This window comes from Lagopus leucura, unplaced genomic scaffold (assembly GCF_019238085.1).
Source record: "Lagopus leucura isolate 7727_CA_CO unplaced genomic scaffold, USGS_WTPT01 Super-Scaffold_100004, whole genome shotgun sequence".
Classification (NCBI taxonomy): domain Eukaryota; kingdom Metazoa; phylum Chordata; class Aves; order Galliformes; family Phasianidae; genus Lagopus; species Lagopus leucura.
The window spans coordinates 3,663,896-3,688,486 of NW_024962264.1; the positions used below are offsets into that span (position 1 = coordinate 3,663,896).

The 24,591-nt window shown below is 39.4% G+C and overlaps 1 long non-coding RNA gene across 1 annotated transcript; it reads right to left on the bottom strand.

Annotated features, from left to right (window-relative positions):
* Positions 1-217: 217 nt before the first annotated feature.
* On the bottom strand, positions 218-24,367 carry LOC122179520. Its single transcript, XR_006178715.1, has 3 exons — positions 24,319-24,367; positions 22,365-22,447; positions 218-347 (listed from the first exon to the last, which is right to left on the bottom strand). It is a non-coding gene; the product is annotated as an uncharacterized LOC122179520 (long non-coding RNA).
* Positions 24,368-24,591: the final 224 nt, after the last annotated feature.

Consider the following 24,591-nt stretch of genomic DNA (forward strand, 5'->3'; position numbering starts at 1 on the left):
TTAACGTTCATCTTTGTATTTTATGAAGAATTAGCAAACAAGGAAAACAAACAGGAAGATCTTGTTTAGAAAACCCTCACTTTGAAGGACTGACAAAAGCTACCTCACTATAACCGCTGCAGCCAAACGACACTTTCTATGACTGGCAGAACAGAGCAGCACACAGTATTCGTAGGGGATTCCTTTGATCCCAAGAGTATCATTTACCTGCGTTACGGGTCATTTGATTATTTGCCTTCTCAGTCAATACCCTTTGATGTAACAAACTCAGGATGTCAGTGCTCTGGTATATAGAGAAGTGATTAATTCCACCAGTAGCGTCTTCAAGGATGACATGGCCATACAACCTAGAAGAAAAAGCAACAAAAGAAAAGAATGCAATTAGACATAAACAGTGTATTTTTCTAACTCAGCTAACAACCAAACTCTGCGTGTTAGTTTGAGTGTGCTATTGGGGCAGGAATGGTTAGCTACACAATGCTTTTTGCTTGGTATCTTAAACGTAAATCCTATACTCTGCATAAATATATCATCTTGCAATGAGAAATCAGTACATTTTAAACTGGTAATAAGACATACACTTATAAATGAAAGTATTAATTAAGAGAAGTTCCCAAGAATGTGCATTCCTCATTTCTGGAGTATCAAAAGACATGGTGCAGTTTCTTGAGCGTCAGTATTACAAGTCCCACCTACCTTCTACACTGCTATTGTGTGGAACTCTTAAGGTACACAGTCTTTCACAAGGGCAAAATTACTTATTAACAAACCTCAAAAAATGTTTCAATATCAGATTTTGTAAGCTGTTTCAAATCATTCCTTACTAGACTGTTGTTTGAAATCTCAAGCAAGATAGGCATTTGATAGAAACATTAACTTCTGTAACATGTCCTTTCCAGTTCTTTTTCCACAAAAATAACTGCAAACTAACATATAAGCATATTTCTGAAGAACAATTCACCCCTGCTGGGCTTTGCTTATCACTTCATATAATATTCCATAAAGATATATTCCATAAAGACTATATTCCATAAAGACTGGATGTTGTGTTGAGGGACATGGTTTAGTGGGAGCTATTGGTAATAGGTGAACGGTTGGACTGGATGAGCTTTTAGGTCTTTTCCAACCTTGGTGATTCTATGATTCTACGATATGATGTGGCCAGACTCCATGCTACCTTCTACATTTCTCTGAGGGTCACTCTCAAGGTTTCGTAGCCCAGAAGGGAAAAATGTCCACTGTTATCCATGAAGATGGAGAACCAGACTGACAACACCAAGTTTTAACTCAGAAAACAGAGATTTAAACCTCTGTGTTAGCAAGTACTGCAGCCCCACAGAAGTCTTGTAGAGGAAAATAGCTGGTGTTGAAGAACACAACATCCACATTCCATGCATTTCAGGAGTGTTTACGCAGTCTGGCTCTTATCAGCTCCTGTGTGCTCAGTGCCCATTGACTTCATGTATATTCATCTTCAATTCAGAATTAGTTCAAAAGTAACCCTCTTTGCAATTTCTGATACTGCTGCATGATGCGAAGTAAAGCACAATAAACAGGAGCGCTTGGGATGTTCACTTCAAAAGTGCAGTTGTGATAGATAAAAACTAAGTTCAGCAAACAGCAGGACAGCGTGAGATTTTGTAAATGCACATAGTCAGTGTAGCTTTGCAAAAAGACCAAGTTTAATAAGCTTCTGGGCTTTGTTAGCATTAAGCCAAAGTGCTCAGCCCCAAAATTCAACGCTTTACTCTGTTTTATATATTCTGACACCAAATAATCAAATTCAAATTAGGCTTGAAGGCAGTCATGCTGAAAGATTACATCTGTTTGCATATTCCTTGTGGGCTGCTACCGTGGATTTGGACTTGAAGATTACTCCCTGATGCAAATTTTCTAATTTTTTAATCCATCCACTATCTTCTTCTAACAAAAAGTAATTTATGAGATCCGAAGGTGTGATCTCTCCAACCGAGTACAACAGAAAAACATGTGAAATCTGACATTTTTTATGGGTGGCGAGGTTTGTTGCTAAGAAATTTTCTGTATTTCTCTCTGTGTTTGCTCATTATTCTAACGGCACGGTGACTGAAGTAAAGGTCATATAATTTTAATGTTACACAAAAAAATAGTACAGAAAGTTTTGAGCTGAGTACATCAAAGACATTTCTTTACCGTTTTAATAATTTTGTCTTTACTTTATGGGATGCACAATTTAACTATCCATTACATTGAAAATGGCATAAAGTTAGCAATTTACACTAGGATGAGAGCCTGAAGTAATACCAGAAATTAAAACGGATGAATTTTTAGTGCTTCAGTCAATGACTCTATACCTCTGTGTGTTTTTTTTCTCAAGCAAAGCATTATTTGAAGTGAAATATTATGACCTGGTAACACTACAGAGGAGTAATTCAAGTGCATGTCAGCTAGGGGTCTGAAGAACTGGCCATATCGACTTGACTGCCCTGTGGAAGATTTTCATCTTTTCTGCCTTGAGATATCTCGGGGAACCAGGAAAAATACAGACATGCAGCACAGAGTTCACATGGGATCTCTGCCAGTCCTTCATATCAGCAGCAGTCACAGTGTGATCTACAAGCTGATTTAACATGCAGACCTAGAATGGTCACTTTCAAATGAAATCTCTTATCTACCTTCTCTGCTTGTGATAGATGGAGGAGGTCAAGGCCCTGGGAGGAGTTATTTGCAGACTCTCCCTCCCTCTTTCACGTTTTGCTTTTTGCTTTAAAGGGAACTGAAGTGATATTATTGAAAGACCTGTTAATAAGATCAGCAGAACTGAGTGACAGTAATACAGATTGAACTTTTATGATGCTATTGATCCAGGCCTGAAGAAAGTGAAGTGGTAAAGTGCATTTAGGCATCTTATTTCAAGGACTATGAAGGTAAGAAAAGAATTTTTGTAAAAGTAGTAAAGGCCTGTGATCCTAATAGATACTTTTGGATAGCCAGGCATTCTTTTTTTTCTTTAGCTATTATTTTTACTTCACTTAAACAATTTGCTTTTAATAACACATGTAAGAAACCATAATAAACTGTACAGCAGCCAAGCTACCTCTCCTCTGCTCCTACCCCAATATAGTTCAACCTCCAGCTACAGTACAAAGAAAGTGTAAAGTTTTGCTCACAGCAGGAATGGCTTAACATGCTATAAAGCCATTTTGTGATAGGCTGCAGGGGAAAACAGCACACCAAATCTTCTAGTATTCTCTTTTTTGTGATATTTGACACGAAGGGGCAGACAGTCAAAGAGAAGTCTGATTTCTCCTTTGCCTTTATTCAGCAAGGCCTTTCACTGGATTCCTGAAACTCATACTTAAGGTTTGCATATATATGTTGCTAGCAGCATAAGAGCTCTCATCACAGGTTTTGAGCTGTCTTTCTTTCCAGACATTATTTAACATATTTTTAAGCAACAAGAACGGAACTAGCAGAACACATATCAGATACAATGAACACAATAGCAGAAATAATAATAAATGAGATCAGGTATTATGAGGGTGGGCAAGCAACATTTTTATTGTCTTTTCTGTCCTGTTTTTGAAGACAATTGTCAAATCCAACATTTGGTGCTGTTATTGAAGGAAGATCTCAAATGAGTGCACATCCTAATGTCAATGCTGAACACAATAACTGCAGAAATGCCTTCACAAATGAGTTCAATTAACGCTTAAAACATGAGTTAATAAATATTCTGAATTGAATGCCTGCTTTATTTCCACCTGCAATCACTGCAGCTTCCTGGTGAATGAGCCTATGAATTTATTGACCTTATGAGGCTCCAGCAAATCTTTTACGTTATTAGTCATTGCTCCAAGTCATTAGCTTTTCATTGTCTGATTCCAGATAATAAAAATGCTATTACCATGAAGGAAAAAAAAAATAAAAGCTGTCTTCCTGTTCTGCACAGGGGAAGAAATCAACAAGTAAAATTTAGTAGAATTTTCTTGATTTTCAGAGCTGATTGGAAATACTTCAGTGGGTTTTGCTGTATTATATATTTAAATGGAAATATTTTTCTTACATTAGGAAGATCTTTATGACACTTTTGATCATTTTCTCTTCCTTTAATTACTATTCCCTTCTTGCGATTCCTTTAATTACTATTCCCTCCATACTAGTAAATAGTATGGATTTAGTTGCTATCCTTTTGATTACTGCAAGCAAGTTTTATCACTTTGGTACTAAGGAGTTCTTTTGCTCAAACATGACACTTGAAAGAAAACTTCCTCTTCAGCAAACACTCCTGTGTTTTTACCATATTCATACTTCCTATAGTTACCCCCAACGCTGTGATGTGCTGAACTAATTATTCATTACAGAAAATCCTTTCCAGACCCGAAGTCTGTAATCAGATGCATTTGTAGTCCTAGTCTGCATAGCTCATCATCTCAAACCCAGTCGCAGCATTCACAGGTGTCTATGGGTCATTAATTTCCAGCAGGAATGAATTTGTATAGGATGCCTAAACGCTCAGGAAAATGTTTCTCAATTTTAAAAGTATCTTTTTCTGTTTCGTTTTCAGATCTTTTTGCACCCTTAAGTTTATATCAGTTGTGTAGTTTGAGTGATAGCAAGGCTTAACAACCTCTTATTTTTAAAAATCTAAATTGATAGTGCAAGATACTATAAAATACTCCATTTTTGTGTATGAAAACCCTTCATGAGTCACAGAGCTGTTATATCCTTAAATACTGTATTTATTAAGATGTCTTGAACCATTATAAATCACATCTGTGTCAATTATGGTTTTCAACAAAAAATGCTAATGTTTAAGTTACAGCACTCAGCCAGCAGTTCTTTGATTTAAACTCATTTTTGAGTTCAGCTTTGGATTAAAAAGCAAAAGCAAAACCAAGCCAACAGAAGCTCTCTCTTCCCAAACATTCTTTGAACTTCCCTCTTTCCTGATAATTATAGCACTGCTCATCATTGAGTGGCAGCACAGGGCCTTGAAGAATGAACACTGAATTTCTTACAAATATCTGCACAACTAAATGCCAAACCTGGCACAGACTCTGAGGTCTGTTTGTACTCCCTTCAAGACCCTGAATCTGATCTAATGGAGATAACATAAGCTACCATCAGCCAAGACACTTTGGCCTCGGCACATGCAAGCTGTATTGTGGAAAATGGTTGCACAACTAGAAATATAGTCTTGAAGGAGTGTGAGAGATGAAGAACAGAACGAGGGAGAAGGAAATGGATAGAACTCAAAGAGAAAATTAAAAAAAAATGCGGATAGGATTAGCTAGGGAAGAAAAATGATACGAAGTCTAGAAGATAATAAAGAGAAATCAGGAAATCAAGCAAGGAAGAAATTTTGGACCCAGGACAACTCATTCAACCGCCCATCCTTTTTATCGCTAAATAGTCTTGATCTTGCTTTGGCAGGGGGGTTGGACTCGATGATCTCTGGAGGTCCCTTCCAACCCATACAATTCTGTGATTCTGTGATCTTATACTAAAGCAGGAGCCATTACGTTAGATTTCTTTTAACTCTTTAGAACAAGCAGTGCCTTTCTTCATTGCACCGCTTAAATTACACATGTTTCAGACTTCTTTCTCTGTCCAGTTTGGCTCTTAGGCCCCCTCTCCAGGTTCTTAGACTATTACTAAAGAAAGACTTCAATGAAGGCTTTTGTAGTACCATCTTTAGCCAAACAGTAGCTCATAAACACATGCAACAAGAAAAGTGTTATGCTTCTCTGGTTTGCTTTTCTCCAGTTTCAGCCAGGCATAACACTTACTTAACAGCAGTGCTGTTATATTGGCACCATCAGCGCTGAAGAGAGCACAGCTGGCAAGCAAAACAGCTTCCCTTTTTGTCATACAAACCAACAACTAGCTCAATAATCCAAGACCACAACACTAAAAAACGTTATAGCGAGAGAAAAAACTACTACAAGAAGGAAGTGAAAGAGAAATGTATGAAACGTATGAGAAAGGGATTGATGAATACCTTCTGTTTGCTTAGGAAAACCCAGGCTGGACACCAGCACCCCCTGCCACTCATTCGGAGAAGCTTGGTGCTTGAAGGACATACAGCATTCTGTCATTTGATAGTGCTCAACCCAGTGTCTGCTCCTTTTTTCAGAAGCTCAGGCTTCTTCCTGCTTTTGTCAAAGACGTTTGGATGGGTATTTCCTTTGATCAAAGTGGCAATTTGCTTATTTATTGCATTCATAACATTTCTTATCCCACTTCTTCCAGGAGGATGGAAAAAAAAGGCAGAGGGAATATGAATGGCTCTTCTCAGGTAGTTTTCTTACATTGTTTCTTTCTCAGTGTACTGCTGTAGGTGAAGAAGATGTCTGTGCCTCCTGTTGTGAGCAATTTGTATTCACACGTCCTTTGCTTTCAAAGTAGTCTTTTGTTCAGATGGATATGTAAAAAGCAGCATTATCTCAGGGTGGCTTTTGCTGTTTCAGTGACAGGTGGCCCCACTACCTAAGTGTTGGCATGTATTTGCTCAGCTGAACTGGCTGCTGAGAACAGTTAGACCGAATTTCCCCCCCCCCCCCTTAAGAGTGTTTTTGGCCTGTGTAATCTGCAGTACAACTATTCCAGCTGTTATGGCTTTGGCTGGAATTGAGTTAATTTTCTTCGTGAAGGCTCATACGATCCTGTGTTCTGGATTTTTGTTGGAAAAATGCTGGCCTGCCAGTGAGGGGCACAAGGAGTTGTACCCAGAATGGCCAAAGGGAGACTATTCCCAGTAGGCATCCTGAGTGCACCATTCTGCTTTGGCTGCTGGGACTTGGTACTATCAACACAGATTGCTCAGCGGCCAGATTGCTTCTGTACCACACGAACCATCCCTGGGACAGAGCTTTATACACACAAAGGCAATTTGTACAAACCTTATCAACCAATTTTCACAGTAGGAGGAGGAATTAGGCTCTATTCACTGAAAAGCTTTCTAAAAGGAAAAGTTTTATCTAATCACAGACCGTTCTTTCAGATTACTCTCACAGAATCACAGAATGAGGTTATCTGGTCTCCAGTGTGAAACATATGAGGTCTGGAAAGCAAATCACTTTTTTTTCTTTCCATGCAGATAGCAGCAGATATTATTACATTGCAAGGGGGTGAAGGGCTCTGCACATCAATGTCTTTGCTTGTGAGAGGGTCAGGGGAAACTGGAATTTATCAATTGGAATTAAACAGAGAAGCTGACCATTGCTTCCTTTCTATGAAACAAAATTTTAGGAGCTGGCAGGTGTGAAGGTGACTTGATAAAGGTTTTACTTGTGCCACACAGCTCAAGATACATTTATCCAAAGACTGCAACTTCCAAGGTGAAACTTACACTTTCTAAGATAAAACATTTACCTCTGGATTCATCTTTTATAAAAATGCTACTGACAGCTAATATAGGTCAGCTTCAGATTTTTTTTTGGCCACCTTATTTATTTTATATGAGTAAAAAAACCTGTTACACAGTCATGATGAAAATTCTCCAAGAACTGTTAAAAAACCAAACATTTTTTCATCAAAAGCAGTAGTGCAAGTCCAATAATCTGACAGCACAATTAATTTCTCTATCCATCACATAAGTAATTGAATTTAATCCTGTTTCCATCTATAGGTAAAATGTGCGAGAAGTTGCAAGCAAACAAAAAGCACTCTATAGAGTTTATTGACTACTGGGTCAATAGATACAAGTAATTCCATCACAGAAAGAATCCTGCCAAAAGTGTTATGTTATTTGAGATGAACTGTTCACTTTTTGCCCCGTGAATGCTCGGAACCTAAAGCCTAAGGCATGAGAACCTGCAATATGAATACAGCCATTCAAGAGTCTCTTTCTGAATCTTTCAGGCAATTCTGCAAACTCTCACAGCACCTCTGCCATCCAATACATTGCTCCTTGGATCTCCTCTATGTACTGAGCGCCAGCTTCATCATACGTGGAAGTTTTCAATTTCACACAGCAGTGATTTCTTCATAAGTTCTAAGTCATAGTTAGAAATGTGGCCTCTTCTCTCGTGTCATTAGTGATAGGACCAGGGGGAATGGTTTCAAGCTACGGCAGGGGAGATTCAGGCTGGACATGAGGAAGTATTACTTTTCAGAAAGGGTGGTCAGGCACTGGAATGGATGCCCAGGGAGGTGGTGGAGTCACCGAGCCTGGGGGTGTTCAAGGAAAGGCTGGATGTTGTGTTGAGGGACATGGTTTAGTGGGAGCTATTGGGAATAGGTGAACGGTTGGACTGGGTGATCTTTTAGGTCTTTTCCAACCTTAGTGATTCTATGATTCTATGATTCTATGATTCTATTCTATGAAATCAGAGTGTTTTCTAAGAATAAACTCCTGAAATCAAAAGGAATTTCAATATTTGACGGTTTTTACCCAAGATTTTCTCCCCTTGCTCAGCAGCACAAGGATTTGACAGATAATTTCAGTTATGCAGCTGTGGAATCTCCCACCACTGCCATGTTTAAATAAATTATTTACCAGTAATGGCTGTTGTAACCTCTTTAGTCATAGGACCAAGCACGACACTTTCCCTACATGTTTACAATCTGCCGCCTACACAGACTCTAACCCTGTAGCTGCTGATGGGTGACATGCCTAAATCTACTCTATATACCATGATAAGGTGAAATATATATTAAATAACTGTATCTGATTTGAATTTTTTTTGTGTACGACCATTTCTATCTGCACTCCAACTTTCTTTTAAGTATGTATTATCTTATTGTCTATGGTGTATTTAAAATACAACTGTTAAACAAATTCTTTCATTTATCTCAGTTTTGCTGCTGGCGCGGACCACAGTTTTTTAAAGCTGTTCCTAAAATCTACTTTTCAGACCACCTTTTAGGGACTGCAATGAAATTCCTCAATAAATATCATTAGAGAAAATTATTATGGGTGGCTATTAACTTGGGTACAGGTTTGATTCCTTCTCTCCCTGTCAAACCTTGCTTAGATTACAAATCTAACTCTACTGCCCTTGACTACAGTGAACCACTCTGTGCGTTCCTCTGTCCTCCCTATGCAATTCTTCTTTTAATATTGCAAACCTTTATATTTGCTCCTTCTAACCTATAGCACTCATGGATTACAACCTTCTAACATTCTGGTCTTCTAACACATTTCTGGATGATTAGTAATTTCCCTTACTCACCTTGCAACAAAGTGAATGACCAATAAAAACAGAACAACCAACCAACAAGATGGATGTCTAACATCAGCGTTCATGATTAAATATTCTAGTTGCTTTTGCTTGAAAATGAGCTGGCCACATAAGTCATAAATACGTTACTGAGGATGACTGGTATGGTGTACTTCAGGCTTCTTCATGATCAATCAAATTGCTAAGAAAACCTTTCACAAATTCTGGGAAATTTAGGTGTGTTTCACTCTTTGTTGTTTGCTCCTAGGATAAAGATTTAATCCATGTCACAAATGCAGCTTGGCAGCTCTTTTAAATACAAAGTACAGTGATAATTTACTTGAATGAAAATTAAAAATATATATGCTTGAAAAGAATATGTTTTTTAACTCACTGACAGTAAACAGTTCAGCCCCAAGGTGTGCAAACTACTCAGTTGGAGAAATTCAGACCTTACCTCTATCTCTATGATATCAAGCTTCCATCCCACTTTCTTACTGACCAACAGATGGATGTGCCTTTATATTAATCTTCGTTATTTACCAGTTATGTGAAGTGGGAGTAAAAGCATCAAGAACATTTTAGGCATCCTTCCAATCACATAAAATACAGAAGAGACAAAATGCAGAACTCTGTATTCTGGTCTGGGTATCTTAAAATCCAGACAGTGGTTAATACAGCCTGTTCTCACAACCTTTTTCCTATCAGCCAGCCACTGGGAAGTGAGATTCTTAGACTGAAAAAGTATTAAAAATAAAACACCAGAAATGTAAAAGATGACATCAATCACACACAGAACTGCCAGAAATTCTTATCCTACTTGGAAAACAGTTTTGGAGAAAGCGTTTTGCATATTGGCAACAACTGCTTTGCACAGTTGTTTTTCCCCATAATTCTGGATATCTCAGATACTTAAAAACCTCCTTGCAAGATCTGTTTGGAAAGTTATTCATCAAATGCCGACAGAATTCAACCAATTTAACAATATCTAGTCTAAATTTTACTCCCATATTTCATCATGATTGATAATGTCGACATTCATCCTAATAGCTACCCAACAGAGCAGAGAAACAGCAATGTCAGCAGAAAATATCTCTGCTGATAAAGCTGCAGCAGCACTGAAAGGAAACAGTGCTCTAAAGCACGATGTTCTGGAGTCACAGATCCAAGTGACAGTGGCTGATAAAAGGTTAAAGAACAGTAAGATCTCTTCAGCTCACAGCACTTTTCTCCTGCACAGCAAAGCACCACACAGAAGTTTCCAATCCAGGTCTGATGTAGGAAGTTCTTCTACTAAAAGCTGTGGTCACATTGGCATGGCTGACTGCTAAGGTTTTCTCTCTTGAAAGCTGAGCCAGTATAACTCAAACTGCACTACTTCTGGGATACAAGCAACAGAGTGATGATGCTCTCTCTACCTCATGCAGAGGAAAAAGCAGAACTTGCACTAGCTGTAATAATACTAGTGTGTTGCTTAGAGTTGTTTAGAAAGAACAAGACAAATAGACAACTCTGAAAGAAAATGAAGACGGCAAAGGAGAAAGCTTTGTGAAAAAAAAAACCAAAAACAAAAACAGTAAAATGGGAGACATCAATTAGAGATAGTGAAAGTAGATTAGGAGTAGCCCTTATCTGTTTAACAGAGGTGGTGTGAAGCCTGAATTGCCTTACCTCAACTCCTGAGGGCATTTCTAGCCTGGTAGCTGGAGGCAGCTCAACTATCACCTGACAAGGGATGTGAATGTGCAGATGTGTGGGCAGTCAGTCAGATATGCATGCCTTGGCTGCCTCATACCCATCCACAGCTGCCTCTATGTGATCTCTTTTACTCATAGATGAGCAGTGCTTTGAGTTAGAAGTGTCAGGAGCCCCAACTCAAGTCTCGGCAGTAAAAGCCTAAGCTGAAGAGCTTGCATAATAGACAGGAGTTTTGACCTTGTCAGGAGCTCTTGCTCTCAATGAAGTTTTATCATAGTACAAAAATCTCTCCCTACATCTTTGCTAGGACTTATGTCATTGCTACACCAGAGCAAACGTGTCCTGATAATCACTGCGTGACTGCAAGCACTGTATTTTGAAATGCACTATTTTTAAGGCACTGTATTTATACAACATGTCTAACAGCAATGAAACCGCCGTCTGCGTTTTTGTTTTTGTTTGTTTTAGAAAATGCCAAAAAAACTACTGGTGCTTTGGGAGCTATTCCTCAAATCCATTTGAAACAGACCCTCACAGGCAAAATACAAAATCTACTTTCGTTGCATTTTTTTCACTCAAAACAGATTGAGGCGGTGGAAAATTGACAGAAAAAAAACTAGATTGCTGGTCACTGCCTTTTAAACCTGCTGGTATTATTTCGTGATCTATCTCTTCCCTCTGCTGTTCCTTGCACTGGCACTGTAGAAAGATTTGGATTTAGGAAAGGATTTTACATTTTGTTAGACTGATACGTGTATGTGAGGGAAAGAGACAAGCTTTATGACGGGTTTGAAATAGAAGCCAGAGGTTGAGAATAATTTCTTTCAAACATATTCATTGTGTTAATTAATTAACATGAGGGAATACAAGAAGTTGCAATAGGCATAGCAAAACACTATCAGTAAGGGGAGAGACTTGGAGATCATCGGTTCACGTGGAACAGAGACACAACCAGAAGGTAATGGTAAAATGTAGGGGGAAATTATAACTTGCTATAAAACCATTACTTCTACCGCATTCCTAACACTGAGCGTTCTGCTTTCTGTCTCAGCCCTGAAGCAGGGCACGTGTGCCTCTAAAGTCATCTGTTTTTCTCAGAGAATGGGTTATATAAAAGGAGAAACTTCTCCCTCTAACACTCTAACACAGTAACGCTATGATTACACAGTGGATTTTGGGGAGTTGAGCTTTGTTTTTGTGCAGTGCCCACAGCAACAGGCACTGACTAAAGCCCAGGCTGCGTGGGCCTTGCAGTGGCCATACACTAATGATCCAACACTTCTTTCCTACTTCTTGCAAAGCTCCAAGAAACTTCTGTTGAATGCATGACTAGAGAGATGGACGCTACATTAGCAAGCACCATGGTTCAAAAAAGTTACAGCTTCTAGAAGAAAATTCTCTGCATTTGTATAGTCAAGAACTAGCAACCGTGACAGAAGCAAAGCTTGATTAAAACCAAAACACATGAAATTACAAAAAGTAGTAGCCAGTCAGCCTTAAGCTGCTATGAGAAAACAGTAAATCATCTCCTGTTGTTATGAAAAGGAATAGTAGTAAATCCCAATTTACAACAGGATCCAAATGAATTAACTGTCAACACAACTCCAGCATATAAACAACAATCACAGTAAATTAACACATTCTCCAGCTGTTGGAGCAATCAAAACAAGGAGAAACAGTACTGTAGCTTATGACAAATAATAAAGTGAATTGAAATATCTCTTTTTTCAATTAATCTTAGTGAAAATTTGAGTTTAATACTTTCATGGCTGTTTGCGTGCATGTCCGTGTGTTGCTTTGTTGTTTTGTTTTAAATGTGCTTTTACATGTTTTGTTAGAAAATCTGAACATACACAGTAACACCACGCAGTCACTTGTCTTGTCTTACGTTGGGCTTTGCTGATCACCTCTAGTAGTTTGGGATGTTTCAGTAAAGAAAGAGCTTTTACTGTGTATTTCAACAATCTGAACTGTAGATGTGGGCCAAATTTCTGTCAAAATCTAATGTTAAATCTGTTTTCACAAGATAAAAAAAATAAAGTTTACACATACTGAGTAGGAAAAGAAAGAGCCTTGCTTCATTAAAGCTCACTTCAGTATGCAAAGTTGGGATCCCCCAGTTTATCAGGCAAAGATAATTCCAGGCAAAGAAATTAGTTTCTGTCTAGTGCTAAAACAAGTGGGCATCCCAGATCTTAGCAAAAACAGAAAAAAAAGATGTATTTTGATTTGGATTTCTTTGTACAGGATGACCACCACATCAATCAGGGTAAAATAAAAATTTGGTGCCTCTATCTAGTTTTGGAAAGAAGCAATCCAAACTAAGAGGGATTGAAGTTCCTCGTTATACAAATACAAAATTAAACGAAGAAACAAAAATATTTCTAAAAAGCTTTCAAATGTTTTTGAAAGATACAATTATCCATTACCCATCTCAACGATAACTGTGTACAGCTCCTCTAGAACACCTAAACATTAACAGTGCCAAGGCCTTTCAGAGTTTGCAGTTAAACACAATACCATTTGCTTTATATGTTACTCTACCAAGCTTTGCCTCTCTATTTCTCTTCTCTCAAGTACTGCTTTATTTTACAAGCGATACAATTCAGGTGTCAGCTTGCACTGATTCTAAAAACGAAGATATTTGGTATGCATGTGATGAATCCATTAAGTCTAAACTATGCTCTGTTACCAAAGGGTGGACAAGGGGTTATAGAGAGACAATATCATTGTTTTCAGCATGAACAAATCCGCTCCCAAAGGGACAACCTTCACGTAGTTTGTAAGACACATATTTCCATAAGGACCAGATTTATAAGGCTGTATAAATTGTGTGTCCTTGTCAATGAGACAAAAGCAGTCTCAGCACCGGGGTGCGCATTTGATCGCTTAACAAAAAAGAAAGGAGCAAACAATTTTCAGAAGATCTCTTGGAAACATCCATGGGATAAAATGAAAGTAGGAGCAAAGCTCGAGGCTTATAGCTAGGAAGGGCTGAGATCAAGGAAGGAGTGAAGCTTTCACATTAAAACAACAACAGCAACAACAACAACACAACTAAAAAAGCTCAATAAAAATCAAACGAGCAACTTGGCTCTGAGAATGTGAAAACTGAAACCAGTTGCATCTTAGACGCCCAGTTAATGGGTGAACACATTTCATCTTACCAAAGTAAAATTCTCTTTAGTTTGGAAGTGTGAAATAAATTATGCTTTTATTGTTAATAATCACAAATCCATAGACCCTTTCAGTGGTAAGGACAGTTGTACTGCCAGTGACTGAAAGTTAATACGATCTATCTTTTATTTGATTCATTTTCTGTTTCAGCTGGTCTATATGTACAAATGAAGGGAGATATAATCATCTAAAAAAGATGAAAATATAATAGACTCACAGCCAAATTATTAGGAGAATTTAGCTTCATCTCTGTCCTTTAAATCTACAATACGTAGAATCATAGAACAGTTCATGCAATGGTTTGGGTTGGAAGGGCCCTTTAAGATCACCCAGTCCCAACTCCCCTGCTATGCAGGGATACCTCCCATACACCAGGTTGCTCACAGCCCCATCCAGCCTGGCCTTGAGTGCTTCCAGGGAGGGGGCATCCACAGCCTCACTGGAACCCATTCCAGTGTCTCACTGCCCTCACAGTAAGGAATTCCTTCCTAATACCTAGTCTGAATCTACCCTCTTCCAATTTAAAGCCATTTCCCCTCGTCCTGTTACTACCTGCCATTCTAAAAAGTGCCTTTCCATCACAGTTGACACTTAGTATGGGATTATATCTGCATATTGAACTCAGGAGAAATTATTTTTAAGAAAAGGTATCTAAAATTTTTCTTTTAAATTCTTTTGTTGGGGGAACGTGTTTTTAAGTCAAGAGAAATTAAAGGTTTTTTGGTTTTTTTTTTTTAATTGTTATTCCATGTCTTCATTGAAAGATAAAACTTGATTTAACAGAATCTATGAATTAATCAAAATCCCAAAGTCATTCCAGCTCAAGATGTTCAGCTGCCAGTTTTGTACACCTAGTGCTACTACTAATGTTCTAATTAAGCCCATAGTGCTGCTTGACATAACCGAACACAGGGTCCCTCCTATGCAGTGGCTGTGCCTTCTGTAAGTGGAATCCTGAACAAATTCAAAACTCGGCCCCTTTTTTATCAGCCTCTGCTAAAGATTAATCTTTAAAAGGTTAATCTTAAAAAAGCCGAATAAAAATCAGACGAGCAACTTGGCTCTGAGAATTTGAAAACTGAAACCAGTTGGATCTTAGACGCCCAAGATTAATCTTTTCTGTCTTCGCACAAATAAGCTATCCAACAGTATGTGAGAGTGCTAAGCACAGGCTGGCTCCACCTCCTTCTTTCAAAGCTAATAGCTTCACGAGATACCAGAAGTGGAAGAAATTTAGGTGAGCCAAATGTAAAGAATGGTTGGTTGATAAGACTGCCTTTCAGGAGCAGTAAAGCAAAGGCAGGATTTCCTCCTCGATAACAGGTGAGACAGTGAAACTCTGAATAAACCAGCAGTATTTCAGCTAAGATTCAGGAAAATACTTTTCCTTTTCCATGTTTCATACTAGCATTTCTTAGTGGCCTCCTCCGCTCACAAGGAGAGGAACCTCATACAAATGTCCAACTAACTCACATTTTTGTTTCAAGTTTGCTCAGTATTAGGAAATGGCCACCCACCAGTGCCCAAAGACCTCGAGACCCTTCCCCCTATTTGCAAAGAAATGCCACAGAAGATATTTTCCCTACAAATCATCTCATTAAAGAACGTGCTTCTTTTCTTTTTTGCATTTCTCTTTACCGTGCCACTTCAGTTAGTGGCCACTGTAGCACAGCCAATCCATCAATTCAAATTATACCAAATACTAAAACTGGCTACTAACTCAAGCTGTCATAGTACAAGTATGCATATTGACCCAACATCCTGACTTTCACAGTTCTGCTTGCATCGCATCAACCAAAAGGATGTGGTTGATATGCATGCAGTTATCAAGAAAAGGATTTTAAAAACAACACATCTAATGTATTTATGAACATCCCGTGAGCTGCAAACAGAAAACAACACATCTCAGAGAAGAAATCAACTGCTGAACACACAAAATATAGAGTAGCTGCTTAGCATGCTGGATACAGATGTTCTCGACGGTCCTCCAGCTTGTCGCACTGAAACTTTCTGAGCAAATTCTTAGTTATTCCATGACACCTTGGCCCAGCGAAGAATTTTTTATTTCCTTTCTTTTTTTCTTGTGCAGTATTTTAAGCAGATGAGCAGCTTTAGCGAAGCTGACAGATCTGCTTAAGGGCTCAAGATATGCATATATTCAAATGAACCGCTGGATGACAGCATCCAAGCTGTGAAGAATGTTTGGTAGCTACGATATTCACTGAGACACGCAGGAATTGCAAAAGGCCTCCGAATACCACTCTGCATGTTATGACCTCATTTAGAGTTTCTAATCAGTTGCCAAACATTGACTTAGCTGTTAGTACACTGTTGGTTAATGTGTAACAACTGCAACAAATGCTGAAAATAATGTATCTCAACCAGCTAGCAGTAAGCTGCTAAATTCTATTCAGCAGCTTTCCATACGAGAGACGTAAAGATTCTGCATTAAAAAGTGCAGCAGTATTTCTGTAAACACAACAAGTCACTGAAACTTATTTTAGAACCTAAACCTCAACTTTCTGTTTGGATTTGTCTCAGATCTATCCAATCAAACTAAGCTGATTAAAATATTTTTCCAGTGTATGTATTGTTCTAAAAAGTATACAGTATTATCTTTATTAATAAAACCATCAACCGAGTTTCTGGCTGCTGAGATTAAAATAAAAGGTTGTAATAAAAACATATTAAGCCCTTGAAAAATGTCACATGGAATAGCACATTCGGTTGGTGCCTTCCAAAGATGACTGCAGTTGATTTCTGTTCGTATTCTGGAACAGATATTATACTGTATTTAAAGCCTTTAATCGCTGAGGCTGGTGCAGAAACTATAGTAATTATCATATAGGAATAGATCCTGGTCTAATTATTCTGCTGCATGCCAGTGATGGACAATAATAGCTGTAGCTTGTGATCTTCATACATTCTAATAAATACCCCTCATATAATTTAACTCTCTAAGTATTCAGTATTTCATCCTGTTTAACCAGGATGAAATTAGTACCGATTCAATGCTGGCTTTAAATCCACTAGCTCAAGAAGGGCTACCCCTGTCACCATGGGAGCTTAGCCCTACAAACAGGTCGCAGACGTAGCAGAGGACTGAAGGGAAATGCTCAGGAGCACGGTTATTTCACTGTTCCAGCTATGACAATGAAAACAACTACTAGAAAGGGGCTGCAAAAATGCATGGCCGGTGCTGGCCCACATCTCCGGCCAGCTTCTCCCAGATAAGTTAGAAGCAAAGAGGCATTTGCCTGTGCCACAGGCAGTGCAGCACAAGCTCATGGCTGCAGGGCTCCTCCAGTGAAGATTCAGATGGGCAGCTCCCAACATCTGCAGTAACAGCCTGCTGAGACCCTCCCAGGCTTTCTACACTGGAAATCTGTAGATAACAAATAAGCCTATGAGCATAATCTTTATCTAGAACATGAGATACATGTGCAAACACTTTGCATTTCTTTCTTTCGCTGCAAATGCTGTGAGAGGGAAAGAAAAATCCTGCAAGTAATTGCAGCTGTGTTGAATCCAAGCTCAAAATTGTTCAGAAGATGACTTTGCAAATATGCTGTTCTGTGATTGCATATTCAGTGGCTGTCTGCTGAAGCAGCCTCGTAGCAGTGACACAGCACAGGGAGGGACATGGGAAAGGCAGGGGGTTACTAAGCCCCTGTGAGACAGCTTGAGATTCACACAGCACAGAAATGGCCTAACTACTGATAGCTGCCTCTGCCATTTCACTACTCACCCAGTTTCCTTAACAGTCCTGCATCCCATTAATCCCCATCTGCTGCTACAACATCTCCCCGGAGGCTTTTAAAGACAGTTTAACCTAAAACTAAATAAGACAGGGCTAAAGCAGTCCCAGGACACTGCACAGCTACCTTCATGCTGGCTGCGTATGCGAGGGCTACAAACTAGCCAGGGGTATCTGACTGGTTACCACACTTCATTTGCTCACTGTAAAAATTAAAATCCATGCTTTACTACCTATAAGAGCTGTAATATAAAAAAAATATATAAATATATAATATAATAAATATATAATAAAAAACAACTTTAGCATGCATATATATGCAGAAAGGCACCCAAATGTGATGTTTTCAGAAGTGCACTAAAGCCAGTCCTCAGAGGGATATACTTGCAGAATTCCTTCTAGCTTCTTTTCACTGAAGGTCTCTTCTTCAAAGCCCTTAAGCAATAGCTGTTTTCATGAGCATTTCAATGAAGTTTTTGTGTGTGGATCTGTTCTGTGTACAAAGCAGAAAACAAATGGGACTGTCTTACACAACCGCAACGCAATTCGAGTGGTATTAGTCCACTAATCAAAGCTACAAGATTATTTAGACAAATTATTTAGAAATCTGAGGAAATTTTTAATTACTTTTTGATTCTATGCACATATTTATTTGTGTCAGCTTGAAGGTCAGAAGCCAAAATGGATCAACTAATGTGTTTTCTGGGATATATCCACCTCACTGTACTCTTACGTCTCATTATATCAAATCTGAAGCGCAATACAAAGTCGTTAGCTAAGCTACCAATCAAATACTGAATATGTACATTACTGCCAAATAAAAAGTAGTGTTCAGAAACTGTGGAGATGGGACACGCAGCCCCACAAAACTGTTCATCATCTAAAGGAAAAATTCTTCACAAAGAAGGAAATTCTGCAGATCTGATACATTACTATATTCACCTCTGTATCCATACTAACATTACCTTCATGTTTTTAAAGGATTGAAACGAGGTAGGTAGAAAGAAGTTGGAAAGGACAGGGACCACAGCCCTTCTGCAAAACAGACTTTATAGAATACCAGACATCATAACATAGAGCTTCTTATGGTCTCTGCAAAGAGAGGTTTTGACAGCTGCTTTGTAGAAATTTGCAAGCTAAAAATATTTACTAGACTCAAAAGCAAATAAAAACACTGCCAAATTCAACGGAGAGTTTCTAAAGCTATGATGCAATGCACCTCATGAACTGCATTTCCTGCCATGAGGGTAGGTTATGCATTTAACCTACTGTAACCCCTCTTCCACAAAACACATATTTGGTCTGAGGTCCTTGGTGGCTTTTGTTGGTGGTGGTGGTGGTGGCAGTCATTTTTGTTTTGGTTTGTTTTTGCTGCTGTTTTGTATCCTGAATTCATCTGTTTTTGAGCAATTATGGCACTGATTACAAAATTCTCAAGATCTCTTCAGAGAGCTTAACACAAGAATCCTGGTGGCGAATGCTGAGATCAGCTCAGTTACTTTAAGCTTTGTTTCGTGCCTTTTATACGCATAAAAGGTGATTATTATTTAATACACATAAGCAAAACCAGTGCAAATCAACATCACCTTTCAAAACTAGCCAGTGCTAGACAACGCTCTGTCTTATATTAGTATTTTTACCTGAAAATTACCCACCTTCCCTATCAGTGCAGCTTCAACAGGAGGAGAAATGGTAGGGCTAGTAGAGAACAAGGCCCGCAGCAAGCACTGACCAGGGAAGGTATCTGGCTAGTGCAACAACTAAAGCTCTGACAACTTCTCATAATTAAAAAAAGATGCTGGCTTAGCCTGGTATCACAAGTCCACAACGTAAAACTTGTTCCTTGGAAAATCTGCTATTAGAAGGATAAAATATCTACGGAATACCTCAGGCTACTTACCACAAAGGTGCCAGTATCCTCATTAAAAACAAGAACTGCAAAACATTTCAACAAACAAAGCTGTATAATATGCAGCTGGAAAACATTGCCATTTCCTGCACGGCAGCGCAGGGACAAACAACGTAGGAATTCGGTGAGGAATTCAACATTTTCCTAAACAAAAGTTTGACTTTTTTGCCTCTGTTCCTCTCCATTTGTTTTTCTTATTTGTCTTTTATTTGACTATAAGATTGGAATTCCTGTTTTTCAGCTTGCCTGAAGGGTGAAAAAGTAAAAAAAAAATCATAAATAACTTGTGTGCTTTTGCAGTTCTCACCAGCTGCATCAGCAACAGAAAGGCTGACCTTCCTGACCACAACAGATAAAGAAATAATTCAGACGGGGAAATCACAAAAAACCCACAGCCTAGCTGTTGATGAAGGGCAAGACAGAGCTGTAATCTTTTTGCCAGGAGGCAAAGTTCAAAGGGTTTGGCCTAGGAAGGTCCAAACCCTCATGGGAAAACTCATGCATAAAGTGCACATTTCCCCTGCAAGTCAGTGACTGGGCTTGCAGAGGGTTAATGCTGAGATTAAGGAAGAGAACAATTCAGAATAGTAAAACACCACGCCAGACCCCATCATGGGAACACGAGCTCTTTCTTCCTACAGAGCTGCTCTACGCGGCACCATATGTCTGATGATAAATAGCAAGCAACACTGAAAAATTCTACTGAAACTAAAAGGAAATTTACTACCCAAAGTCCAATGTATAAATAAGCAAAGGGCTGGAGAGTCATTTGAAATTCTCTCTCAAGTAATTACCCATCTAATCTCTGTAGAAATTTGCCAAGCATTTCCTAACGCTACCTGCACTGAAGTATTGCTTTGGCTAATGGCTGCCCAGCTCCCAAACAGAAGACCAGTTATGTAGAAAACTATCTCCAGGAAATCAAGTCTTCCTACCTGAAAGGCTTGCTGAAATTAGTGCAAATAGCTGGACACACTGTGATTAAAATAACATTTTTTTCAATCACACACAAAGCTCTAAAACCGACTTCAGAACAAGACTATATCTACATTTCTTTTTTATACACTAATGTGCATATTAAAGACTGCAGTAAGCAACCCTTCCTAAATGCTTTTAGCACCAAGTTCTGATTATTTGCATGATTACAAGTAAGAGTTTTCCTTGCAATGTGAGAAATACTTTGTAAAGAATTCTCCTGCTGACTGCTACGGCATGAAGGGTCCAAATACAGAAGGCTTATTTGAACGTTAAATGGCACATACAAATTAATTCTACAACCTTGCGCTCTGCAAGCATTGCATTTTTTTCTTAAATATCATTAATTTATGACAACATAAATGTCTCTTTAAATTAAAAAAAGCTCTGAAATTATGACTAGTGACAGAAAAGAATCTGACCGATCGGCTGCTTCTCGGGGCTGAAACAGAACATGTGGTTACTCTGGTAGGGATCACAGGCACTGCTTCTTGACTGTTCCCCTCTTTGCTTTCCTCTTAAAATTATATATATATGCTTTCTAGATAAATTTTAAACTCAAATTTGCTTCTTGAGCTTCTTGAGCTTGGAAAGCAACTGAAGAATAAGTGCAACTTGACGTTCATTAAAGTATGTGTTTTCTTAAAGAAAGTTCAGTAGGTAATCATTAGAAGCATCATTTATCTGAGAGAGACTGGTGATTATTCAGGTGCATGGCTGATATTGCTTTCATTGAACTAAACGAAATCAATCCTCTAGATACATGCCAGAGAAGTAAGAAAGACTGAAGGTCTACCAGCACATCTTTTTCTCTAGCACTGTTCATTCTAATTCTGTCTTGTACCAAGGACACAGTGAACTTTCTTCCCAGCTTAAAATTAAACACAAGGTACTTTCTGCACCTCTACAACTTATGTGGGAAACCTCTCTCTAGCTCTGACAAAAAAAAAGAAAAAAGAAAAAAAGGGCAAAGTTGCAGAAGGTTTAGCCTAATCTGAGCCACCCCCCATTTCCTTTCCTTGAGCACATCTGTCCAGTGTCAAGTTACCACCACAACTGGGTGGCATTCCTTCTGTCTGGAGAACAACTCACACAGCATCTCCTTCCGGAGCACAGGCATCCCCCAGGCAGGAAATGCAGCTGAGCACAAAAAGGCAGGGAAACTGATTTCCCCACTTTGCAAAAGTTAAGGAAGGGGGTTTCATTTTCGAGTAGGATTTAGTTTCCAAGCACAGGTCACGGAAATGATGACAGAAAGTACATCATTTCCCCATCTAATTGTAACTTTCAAGCAGATGAGCTTTGTCTAGAGAAAGTATAGCCTCCACATCCACAGTTGAGGAAGGAGGCAAACATAACAGTCATCTTCTGATTCTACACTCCAGTCAGAAAAAAATCACCCTACGTGCTGGTGGCTGTCAAACACACACACACCCAATAAAACCACGAGATAATAACCCCAATGAAATTTGTGGTTTAAAAAAAAAAAGCATTACTGATGTCTAAACAACATATCAAAACCTAACCCTTTGAGCATCTCCTTACCAACTTTTTTTTTTCCCCTTGAGCAAGTTTTTCAAATTCTTTGCTTTCATTTGTTGCTCAGCTCATATACTGCCTCTTAACTTCATATAAAGGAACTAAGAAAACTCTGGAACTTGCTGTAATGACATGTGCCATTGGACTTGATTATTTGGCTTACCCAGCACTTTTGAAGTAGATGTTCTCTTGCTGTTCTCGTCTGTTTAGTGAAATAATTCCTCAGGATCATCAGGACGGGTGGATCTGTGGAACACAAAATTAGAAAATGTGATTAGAAACGTTGATGTTAAATATTACCTGACACTTCTTCACATAGCACAGTAGAGATTTACAACCATCGATGCACTCTAATAGTGCCTTTTTGGTTTCACCCAGAGGGTGGTGATGCACTGGCACAGGTTGCCCAAGGAGGCTGTGGATGCCCCATCCCTGCAGGCATTCAAGGCCAGGCTGGATGTGGCTCTGGGCAGCCTGGTCTGCTGGTTGGCGACCTGCACACAGCAGGGGGTTGGAACTGGATGAGCACTGTGGTCCTTTTCAACCCAGGCCATTCTATGGTTGTATGGAGGAGATATGATCCCAAGCCAAAGACAATGAGATTGAAGCCAGCATTACCATCTATAACCATGAAATCTTGTGCTTGATAAACTTTATTTAACATTTTATACTGATAGTATTCAAGATCTTTTTTTCAAGGGCTAGCAGCAAACATCATCTTTCAATATATACAGTTATGTGTTGGCGTTCAAAGGAAAGGTAGGATTCAGAAGCTGGATTCAGTTACCAGTCTTGAAGAGAATGCTAATTAATCCCTTAGTCCTTTCAAAGGAGTGCCCAATTTTCTTCTCCTGTCATTACCATCCAACTTTAGCCATCTATTTTCCAGCTGCTGCCCATTACTTTATCTCCTGTGCTTCTGATCCTCTCTCAGTGTAACTCCTGTCTTATATACCACCTATACTCAGGAAAAGACAACTTCATGTAAAAAAAAAACTGCCTGTACTTTGCCTAATGTCAGGCAGTGGTACGCCATATGTAAGTACTTACCTGAAGGAAAGCTGCTTGCAAAACAAGTATAAATTCTACTGTGAAAATGTAACACATTTTAAAGTTTCTCCAGAGAGTGAGCATCCAAAAATCACTTCTATGGTATACCAAAGTGACAACGAACATGTGATGCACGTGTTACAGGGACTTGGACTCGACTGTTCAGATGAATCATTGCAAACATTAGCAGAGGGTAGCTGCTGGATTAATAGCTCATAGCAATCTGTGAATGAAAAAAAGCCTATAAATGTTGCACTTCAATACTGTGTCCAACTGAAGCCCCTGAAAATGCTCAGAATGTCTGTAAACTTCAACAAATACAGGCGTGGAAGATGTCTGGATAGCCGGAGGGACTGGCAATGGTCTATGCATTCTCTTTCCTTTCAACTGATCACAGACTACTACCTCTCACTTGGAAGCCTTTACTGCTTTTCACTTGAAGAATAGGAGTTTGAACTGAATATCACTTAATGCTGAAGGTCGTGGCATTTTTCAGATCAGGGTGTCCTAATCCACGTGATGCGTCCCTCCCTGCGGCAGCCCTGTCCCTGAGGGAGGAGGAGTCGGGGATGCTGCAAAGGCAACCCTGGGAGAGATACCAAGGCTTAGCTACACGTTAGATATTCATGAGAAGCCTAGTTGAAAGGTCAGAGGTTGGACAGAAACAAGACACAACGCATACAGACGAGGCTAGGAAGCGCCTGCTGTTTGCGACAGATCAATGCGATCAATAACCAGAGGATCTCCCTTGTTTCTCTCTGGTCAAACACACCTTCCCCAGCAGCTGTTCCAAATAGAAGAACGTAAGTCATTTTAAAGTAACAGCATCTAACAGCTGCTGCTGCTACGTAGAGCTGGAAGTCCCTCTCCTTTCACACAGCCTACCGGGACAAACGAAGCAGTAATGGGGTCCAGTGAAACAGCTTGTGGGGAGAAGGGGAAACAGTGGGAAGAACACAGGAGTGCTTGCCTTAAAAAGCAAACTCCGCTCTTAAGAGCTGTGGAGCGCTTTGGAGGGCGCTTTTCTATTAACAGCACAGCGTAGAATTGTACTCTTGCTGACTTACTTTAAACAAGTAGCTTTTTCCCACAAGGCTCAGATGTTCATTTTCTCCGTCACCGACTGGAAGCGCATCCCGAGCCCCCAGAAGGCCGGGGGACAACAGAAGGAGACCCGGACACAGGCCTGCACACAGGCCGCCGCAAAAGCACCAAGCGCGGGAAGTGCCAAGCTCAGCTTTCCCCAGCACTCCTCCTCATAACAAAACACCTCAAGCTCCGCCGTGAAACGGCTCCTGGCACATTCAGGTGCTCAGCGGCACAAAAGGGCCCCCGAGGCC